This window comes from Carassius carassius, chromosome 24 (assembly GCF_963082965.1).
Source record: "Carassius carassius chromosome 24, fCarCar2.1, whole genome shotgun sequence".
Lineage (NCBI taxonomy): Eukaryota > Metazoa > Chordata > Actinopteri > Cypriniformes > Cyprinidae > Carassius > Carassius carassius.
In genome coordinates, this window is record NC_081778.1 from 31671927 (window position 1) to 31681923 (window position 9997).

General features: G+C 30.1%; 1 long non-coding RNA gene across 1 annotated transcript; it reads left to right on the forward strand.

The window, feature by feature from the left end:
- Nucleotides 1-421: 421 nt before the first annotated feature.
- On the forward strand, nucleotides 422-5451 carry LOC132103454 (uncharacterized). The gene is made up of 3 exons (XR_009423388.1): nucleotides 422-592; nucleotides 2705-2764; nucleotides 5309-5451. It is a non-coding gene; the product is annotated as an uncharacterized LOC132103454 (long non-coding RNA).
- The last annotated feature ends 4546 nt before the right edge of the window (nucleotides 5452-9997 follow it).

Genomic DNA, 9997 nt, shown 5'->3' on the forward strand with positions numbered 1-9997 from the left:
TAATTTTTGTCACTTTCAATCAGTTTAATGTGTCCTTGCTAAATAAAAGTATTCTATTTTTAATAAATAAATTAAGTTAATTACTGTAAATTAAAAACATGCTGTACCATCTGATAAATGTAATGTGTCCTTATTGAATAAAAGTATTATTATTTTAAATAAATAAAGAATATGCATTACTGTAAATAAAGAAATTACTGTCACTTTTGATCAATTTAATGGATCCATACTGAATAAAATGTTAAATATTATTAATAAATAAAATTAAGTTAATTACTGTTAATAAATAAATCACTGCAAGTTTTGGTCAGTTTAATGCATCCTTACTAAATAAAAGCATACTTGTTTTTTTTGTTTTTTTTTTAAACAAATACATATGTATATAATAGTTGTGCATCGCTGAGTAAGGAAGTGTTTGTTGTTGTTGTCTGCAGTGAGTGACAGCTCCAGTGACTGCGTGAGCGTCCAGCATCATCCTGCGTTACTGATGGAGAGCTACAGCTCATCCCCGTCTCCTCCGAACGTCTCGTCCTCCGTCCTCTATCACAAAGAGCAGGAGCTGCAGAATCAGAGCAGCACGTTCATCACAGCGGTGAGAGCAAACACACACACACTCAGCGCTGGGAACGTTCAAGAAAACATTGCTCAAATAAGATAAAAGATCCTCCCTTTCATTGAGAGAAAAAAACTCTTTAGGCCTTAAGTGAAGATTAAATCAAATTTCCATCCATTTGGATTACACAGCTTTAATAAATAATAGATATTAATTATAATTATTTATAAAACAACGATAGAGTCTGTCTAAAGAAATTGAATTATTGCTTGGTTTGGGAGCTGAATGAGAACTGAGAATAAACGCACATTTAGTTCTTTACTAGAAACTGTGTGCGATCCAGGCCAACAAGATTTCACTGGACTCTTCATGTGTTTCATCCTGTAAATGATTATTTAAAAGGGATTGTTTTTATGATGTAGGATTATAGGATATAGGATTAGTTTGTTGACAATAAATATTACCTTTATATATTTATCAGTCAATAAATCCAATTAGTTTGAATCTGAAACATTTTAACTAATTGAACATCACTTGCTCCACAGCTAGATGTTTTTTTTTTGAGCATGTGGATACTTTTTATTTTAAAACATTTAGTTGTTTTCACAATGAACAGGTTTATATGGAGGACCAAACCTGCAGAAGAGAAAGAAAGAAAGAAAGAAAGAAAGAAAGAAAGAAAGAAAGAAAGGAAGAAAGAAGGAAAAATAAAGGAAGGAAAGAGGAAAGAAAGAAAGAAAGAAAGAAAGAAAGAAAGAAAGAAGGAAAAATAAAGGAAGGAAAGAGGAAAGAAGGAAGAAAGAAAGAAAGAAAGAAAGAAAGAAAAAAAGAAGGAAAAATAAAGGAAGGAAAGAAGAAAGAAAGAAAGAAAGAAAGAAAGAAAGAAGGAAAAATAAAGGAAGGAAAGAGGAAGGAAAGAAGGAAGAAAGAAAGAAAGAAGGAAAGAAAGAAAGAAAGAAAGAAAGAAAGAAGGAAAAATAAAGGAAGGAAAGAGGAAAGAAGGAAGAAAGAAAGAAAGAAAGAAAGAAAGAAAGAAAGAAAGAAAGAAAGAAGGGAAAATAAAGGAAGGAAAGAGGAAATAAGGAAGGAAAGAAAAGAAAGAAAGAAAGGAAGAAAGAAAGCAAGAAGGAAAGAAAGAAAGGAAGAAGGAAAGAAAAGAAGGAAAGAAAGCAAGAAGGAAAGAAAAGAAGGAAAGAAAGGAAGAAGGAAAGAAAGAAAGAAAGGAAGAAGGAAAGAAAGAAAGAAAGAAAGAAAGAAAGAAAGAAGGAAAGAAAGAAAGAAAGAAAGAAAGAAAGAAAGAAAAGAAGGAAGAAGGAAAGAAAAGAAAGAAAGAAAGCAAGAAGGAAAGAAAGAAAGGAAGAAGGAAAGAAAGAAAGAAAGAAAGAAAGCAAGAAGGAAAGAAAGAAAGGAAGAAGGAAAGAAAAGAAAGAAAGAAAGCAAGAAGGAAAGAAAGAAAGGAAGAAGGAAAGAAAAAAAGAAAGAAAGAAAGGAAGAAGGAAAGAAAGAAAGAAAGAAAGAAAGGAAGGAAGAAGGAAAGAAAAGAAAGAAAGAAAGAAAGGAAGAAGGAAAGAAAGAAAGAAAGAAAGAAAGAAAGAAAGAAAGAAAGAAAGAAAGAAAGAAAGAAAGAAAGAATATAATATGGAGTTGCTATAGAAAAATAAAATTATTTTTTTATTTAATTAATTCCTAAATGTATGTTTTGTTACCTTTTCTCCCTTTATTTGTTATTTCTTCACTTCTCTTTAACCTTTAATTTTATTCTTAAATAGATTTTTTATTAAATGTTTGTGAATTCACTTTTGCTTGTTATTATGACATTGTCCATTATTCAGGGTTTATAATACTGTATTAATTTATAAATAATTTACTTTTTTTAATGATTTACGAATTAAATAGATGCAAATAGTTGTTAATAATATATGCCATGATATTATTTATTTGCTCATTTATTCAATAATGTTAGGTTTATATTTATATGCAATATGTTATAAATATGTTTACATTTTAAATGCAATTCAAATACATAATTGCATATATATTTGTAATATTCTGTGTCAAGCATCACTATTACTGTCGCTCATGGTTCTGCACCGTTTCTTGCTCTTGTAGTTTATCTAACGTTAGTTTCGTCTGCCGTGTTTGTTTTACCAGAGCAAGACTTCAGGTCTGTTAGGCCTCTCAACTCTGGTCTGAATCAAATGCTTCAGATCAGTAAGTAACTGTGTGTTTCCTGATAACGCTTGAGACTGACGCTGCTCTGAATGTTTCTGTGTCGCACTGCATGTGTATGTTGGGCTTCAAGGGTCCTCCTGGTGCTTCATTATTCGGGTTATTCTGAGCTTAATGTGACAGTAACGTCATCCTCAGTGAGGCTGATTGTGCTGAAACGGGTTCACAGTAATGCATTTACAGTGGAAATCTCCATGCATTCACATGCAATTCATGTTTTTAGTAAAGCTGTTTTTAAGTTGTTTTAGTTTATCATTAAAATGTCTGTTGCTTAAGCTGCAATATCGTCCTTTTGAGGTTGAGCAATGGTTTTGCATTACTGATGCTCACTGAGGAACGAGTTGTCGTCATTGTCACATATCATACATGCGATGCATGCACATTATGTTGAAAATAACCATCCGTTGCCCTGCGAATCACATGCACTGCAATGCATGTTGAAGATCCTGTGTGTGAGTCTTATTTGGGTCAATTTTTGACAAAAATATACATGCTTTTTGAGATAAACAAATTTAAATGCTTATAAAGAGTTGCATAGATAATGTGAAATCATGCAGCAAACTTATTAATATAGACTGAATGATCTGTGCAATTTCTGCAAAGATGCGTTCACACTGAGAGCGATTCACAGCATCAAAACAAAAGGAAGTCATTCATTTGCAGTGACAGCTGACGATGTGCATCAGGCGACTTTAAATTACAGTTGGAAACTAAGGTTTCACGATATTGTAAAAAAAAACTGTCACTGTGATATATTTTTGTTTTTCTGCAGTATTCGTGATATTAAAAAATACAGGATTTATATTTTTTTCGCAGTATTTACGATATGAAAAAAAAACGTGAATTATTGCTTTTCTGTAGTATTTGCAATATTAAAATACAGGATTTATTCGTTTTTTTGCAGTATTTATGATATGAAAAATACAGGATTTTCTTTTTCTGCAGTATTTGTGATATGGAATAATTACAGGAAATTTAGTTTTTCTGCAATATTTGCGATATGAAAAAAATAAAGGATTTTTAGTTATTCTGTAGTATTTGCAATATGAAAAAAACAGGAACTTTTGCTTTTCTGCAATGTTTGTGATAGGAATTTTAGTTTTCCTGCAGTATTTACGATATGAAAAAATACAGGATTTCTGTTTTCCTGCAATATTTGCGATATGAAAAGAAAATACAGAAACGTTTGCTTTTCTGCAGTATTTGCAATATGAAAAATACAGAAATTTTATTTTTTTCTGCATTGTGCAATATGAAAAATACATGATTTTAACATTTTATCCAGTATTTTTAATATAAAAAATGCAGATATTAATGTTTTTCTGCATCATTTGTGAAAATTAAAAGAAAAATGTTTTTTTTTTTTGTATTTCTTCAGTATATCAAAAAATACATACATAAAAATAAAATCTGTTTTTACTGCAATAGTGACTTATTGACTTACAATATTTGTATATTTGCAATTGTATATTTTGAAAGAATGAATAATTCTAGAATGAGAGAGGCAAAGGTCTGTGTACTTTTGCGTCCATTCGTTTTTTAACCCAGAAATGAAATATGGAAAATGTAATCTAATAACATGCTGTATCATAAATGTGCATTTATTATTGACCAAGTGGAACTTGAAATCTAATGCTAATTTGACGTTTGTACTGTTAGCCGTCTTTCTCCAGGTTGTTGTGCTGCTCAATGGTTTCCTCTTTCTGTGTAATTTAAATGAAAATATGTGCCTTTTTTATCATGAGTCACTTTACAGAAGTTGTTAAAAGTAGATTTTTTTTTAAATAGCTAAATTTGTTGCTAGGTGCTTTTTGAAAAAAAAAGTTGCTAGGGTAATCTGAAAAGATGCTAGCAAAAAATTGCTAAGTTATATATATATATGTGTGTGTGTGTGTGTGTGTGTGTGTGTGTGTGTGTGTGTACTGTTCTAATTTTAATTTTGGTTTTCAGCATAACATTTAAAAATACAATAACCATATGTTTTTTCGTTCATGGTTAAAAAAAGAAAAACAAATGGATGCAAAAGTACACGGATCGGCAAATTTGTTTGTGAGTGCATCTGCTTAGAGAATTAAAATGACTTTAACCACATCAACTCTGGGGACCCACCGGTGGGTCCAATATTGCATATGCCTAATTCTCAAAAAATCAAAATAACAGCTGAAGTGGTTAAGAAGAAAATACAAAGTTTAAAAGATTTTGAAAATAGAAAAAAAAGACATATTGCAATGATGCAATTATTTAACAATTAAAAATGAGTAATACAGATTATACAATACTAATTTAGCATTAGGATTATTGTCGGCTTTGGTTCTCCTTAAGTTGCTAAATGCATAAATGTAAATGGACACAATTTGACTATTGCATTAATCCTCATTTCAAAATCAATTTTATTTTGATCTATGATGCAACCAGCGGTACTCATGATCACTGTCCGTGTGAACAGCTCTTAATAAACTTCACACTATGAGCAGTGTCTCATCAGCGTTTCACATTCAGTAACTTCTCTTTTGTTCTTCAATGCAGCTGTGAATCCATCGAGACCATCGGAGTTTGACTGTGAATGTGGACGTGTTCGGACAGACGGAGAGCAAATGCACTGAGACATTTCATAGTTTCATAGACTGATAAACGTCCAGAGCCTCGCTGATGAATATGAATTGCAGAATAAAAGCAGTGCTGGTACGTTACACGACCGAGGTCACAGGTGTTTTACATTTTTACTTCACAGACTTCACCACTCGACATCTGACTCAGTATTTCTGATTGCACAAATAGCTGAATGATTTGAGTTCTGGCACTACTAATAAAATCCGGACAGGATTGCATTTTTATTAAGGATTGAGTCCGACTTATTACTATGGCAATATAAATAAAAGAGTAAATAAAATCAAAGTGAGTTTTGTGATTTATTTAAATGGTTCCCAACTCAAATGCATGAGTAAGATACAGAAATATGTCCATTTTAATTACAGTAATTCAGTTTATAAAGATGGAAATATGTACAGAGAAATAATATCCAGCTTTACAGCTAATAAAACACGGTAAACAATAAAGCTGTACACGTTTTAAATCACCTTTTTGGTTAATTCATTTCACACACACACATTATTACACACGTTATTAATAATTATTAATTTTTCTTTATTTTTTCACTGATTATATTATATAAAAATATATTAGAAAATAATTATATATATATATATATATATTTATATATATACATATATTTAAATTACTGTAATACAATGGGTTGTTTATTTGAAAAATAAAATGAAAAATAAATTAAAGGCAATAAAACAAATTCTATCGAAATGCATAATTTATATATATATATATATATATATATATTTATATATATAATAATTTATTATAATTTTAACTGATTATATAATATTAAAATAAATTATCAAATTTATAATAAATATATTCTTAAATTTTTCTTTACATTTTCCAATAATTATATTAAACTTACATATAAGTTTAATATCCAGAGATATAATATCCAGCTTTACAGGTAATAAAAAGCTGAAATAACAATGTATTTGCTGATACATCACATTAAAGCCAAATCATCCAGATGTCAATCTTTTTACTTGGAAAATAAATCTCTAAATAAAATTGCATTGAATTGCGTTTATTAACTCAAATTCATACAGAAATAACATACAGAAATAATTATTCTGTATTACAATAATTCAATGTATAAATGCAAATATGTACAGAGAAGTAATATCCAGCTTTATAATCACATAAAGCTGCAAGCATCACTTCTGAACTCATACAATAAACGAAATATATCTCTTTATTCGCTAAAGACACATTAAAGCCGCTTTCCCCATGTTTAGCACGTCATAACCTCTTCAGTCAGTATTTCAGTTTTGTGATTCCTGCTGCTCTTACTCACTGAAGACACTTCTGCTTTCCTTTCTTTAGTTCTTTATTTCTATTTTTGTTGCTTGTGAAAAAGGCTGAGCTGAGAAATGCGAACTTGATCATGTCGTCACTGTTTATGATCACACTTCTCTCTGTAAAACCAGTATATGAGCACCGCAGCGATGATCATGTCCATCAGAGTCACACACAACACCAGGACCTCCATCTGCATGATCACACACACACACACACACACACACTTCATCTTCAGCTGACAACAGTCAAGCTAATAAACCAACACAAATCTCCCAGTTTATCAGCTTGAATCAATACAACATCAATTTCATAAAGCATGAAGCTCATACACAGCTAATATTTCATCTCACAATCAAAAGAAAGAAGCAAAAGCCATTTTTTAGGATCATTACTAATCTTTCTGTTTTTTTAAATGCTTTTTACTTTACATTTTAAAGCATGTTTTTAAAGCATATTATTCTCACTGTAATGCAATGAAGATATAATACTTACATTTATAACTCACAATATATTTTAGGTTTATTTATGCTTTTTAAATTATGCATTTCGATAGAATTTGTTTTATTGCCTTTAATTTTTTTCAAATAAACAACCCATTGTATTACAGTCATTTAAAATGCTTAATTGTCATAAAATAATGTCACATTGCAAATAATCTTATTTTTCCTTAAAATAGAAAATGCATAATACATTTTATTTATGATTACATATAATATTTATATAATATAAAATAAAGTAATATAATATTTAGAATGAAAAACATTACAATAATGTGTTACAAATATATATATATATATATACATTTTTCATCCCCTTTTCATTTTGACCTGGTTGTGTTTTTATGAGATTCACACACTTTGTTTTTGGTATCTTTCAGAAAATTTGAAAACATGTTTTATGCATTTAATAAAACTCAATGCAAGAGTAAATGTGAAGTCAAAATGTTCATAACTACAGGAATAGTTGATAATCATTAAGCCTACCTTGTTCTGGATCATATTTCCACCTGGTTGAATGTCAACAATCAGGAGAATCACTCCGATCCCAGACACGACCAGACACACGATGTTAGCAATGAAACAAGTCTGGAACCAAAACTACTGTTTGTACTTTTCCAAAGATTGCATTTATGCAATATTTCAGGTTTCAAACACACACGCTAACCTGAAGAAGCTCGGGATGTTTGTACAGAAGATTAGACAAGATTCCAGCGAAGACAAACTAGAAGAAAAAGAGAGCATCAGATGAGCCATGTTATTAATAAATATATATATTGATTATTTTCTGAAATGTTTGTCTATGTATTCTTGCATGAACTGCACAGTGAAATATATAACAGAAGGGATGTAGTTCACCATTATTCCAGTAACGATGGGAACTCGGAATAAAGTCAGGAAATAATCACCGATCCCGAAAGACACTGCAAATACCATCCCGATCGCTAAACTCAGGATCCCACTGGACGACTGAATGGCCTGCGGGTCAAAATAAAGCACATTTACCAATATTTAAATATGACTTTAGGATCTACAAACCCCCTAAAGAACATGTCAGATTATATTCCAAAATCTAAAGGAAATTCTATTTTGCATTAAGTTTGCTTTTAGGATTGTGATATTATTTTCAGGACATTTTAAAGAAAGTTTCGAAACAAATCCTCACTTTAATGCAAGTTTTTTTTTTTTTTTTTTTTTTTGATATTATTATTAAATTATAAAAGTGCATTTATAAGTTTTAGACATCCTGCTAGAATTTGTTGTATTGGATTTAATTTATGCCTGTTTAAATTTTAAAAACCCATTGAATTACTGTAATTTTTATATGCTCGCTTATGAAAATAGTGCAAGGAATTTTAACTGTCCTTAAAACAGGCTTGGATTTTTTTAATGCAAAAAAATATATTATTTCAGCATTTAATTTTATTCATTATAATTTTTCAATTTTATACAATTTATTTTCTTTTTTAAGCATTTTTCTTTTTTTTTAGAAAATAAATTGTATAAAATTTAAAAATTATAATGAATAAAATTAAATGCTGAAATAATATATTTTTTTGTATTAAAAAAATCCAAGCCTGTTTTAAGGACAGTTAAAATTCCTTCAAAAAAATAAAAATCACTGTAATGCAATATTTTTTTTCATTTGATTAGTAATGCATTATTTAAAATATGTATTTAAATAAAAATAATAATAATAATAATGCATGTACACTGTATACCAAAATAAATAAACACTGAAAATTTCCCAAAAAACCATAAAACACAGCACAAAGGACAGCAAAACTCAAAATACAGGTAAGAAATATACAGCACATTATGCCCTAAAAATGGTAAGTTAATAATGTATCACTTAATCAACCTAAATGTATTTATGTATACCAAAAAAATTTGTTTAATAGGTTAACTTAAACAGAAATAGATCTTTAAGGCAGCAACTACAGGTCACTAGTGTACAAACTGGGTATTTCTTAAGCAAGCACTGTTTAGGCAAACATTGGTGGTTCTTATACTATAATGTCAGTGAATGTGTGGGGTCTCACGGCGCAGGTGGCCGGTCCCTTCCTCAGGAGCCTCTGCAGCGCTGGCACGGGCCCCGGGAGAACCTCACTGGCCCTGTAGTACTTTATGAGCGGCCCTTCATCACCATGTCTTCCTCCTGCAGAGTCCTCGTGTCTCTGAATGTCCATTTCAATATCTGCCCTGGCCATATTCTGACAACAAACACACATACGAGCCATGAAACACACCCAACCTCGAGTATTTCAGGGTTTTTTCCATTACGTTAACTCGTCAAAATAACCAATTTCAACTTTATTTTTAAGTTATAAGATTCCAGACACAAGCCCGTTTGATTCAACTTTAAAATTTGGAAAGGTTGCAAGTTTTGTTAACAGTGTATTACAAAAAGGAAGTGCATTTGCAGTCCAAGATATCAAATGATATCAAATATAGAAGTCTCATGTTGTAAATATTTGTAAATATGCATGAAACCCGCATTGAAGTATGCTATAAAAGTTATAGTATCCACATGTTATTTAATTGTTTAAACCGTTTTCAACTTCATTTTTTAAGTTATTTAAGATTCAGCTTGAGTCAGTTTAATATCATTTTTAAATTGCATTAACTAATACAGCCAATTTGATTAGACTTCATTTAAAATGCAACTGATTGTAACAATGCATTCAACGAGAGTTTTACCAAAGTGCGTCTGCTTCATAAATATTGTAATCCAAGAAATCAAATGTGGACCAAAAGCATGAAATTTGTAATTTACTGTTTATAAATATGCATGAAATCTTCATTA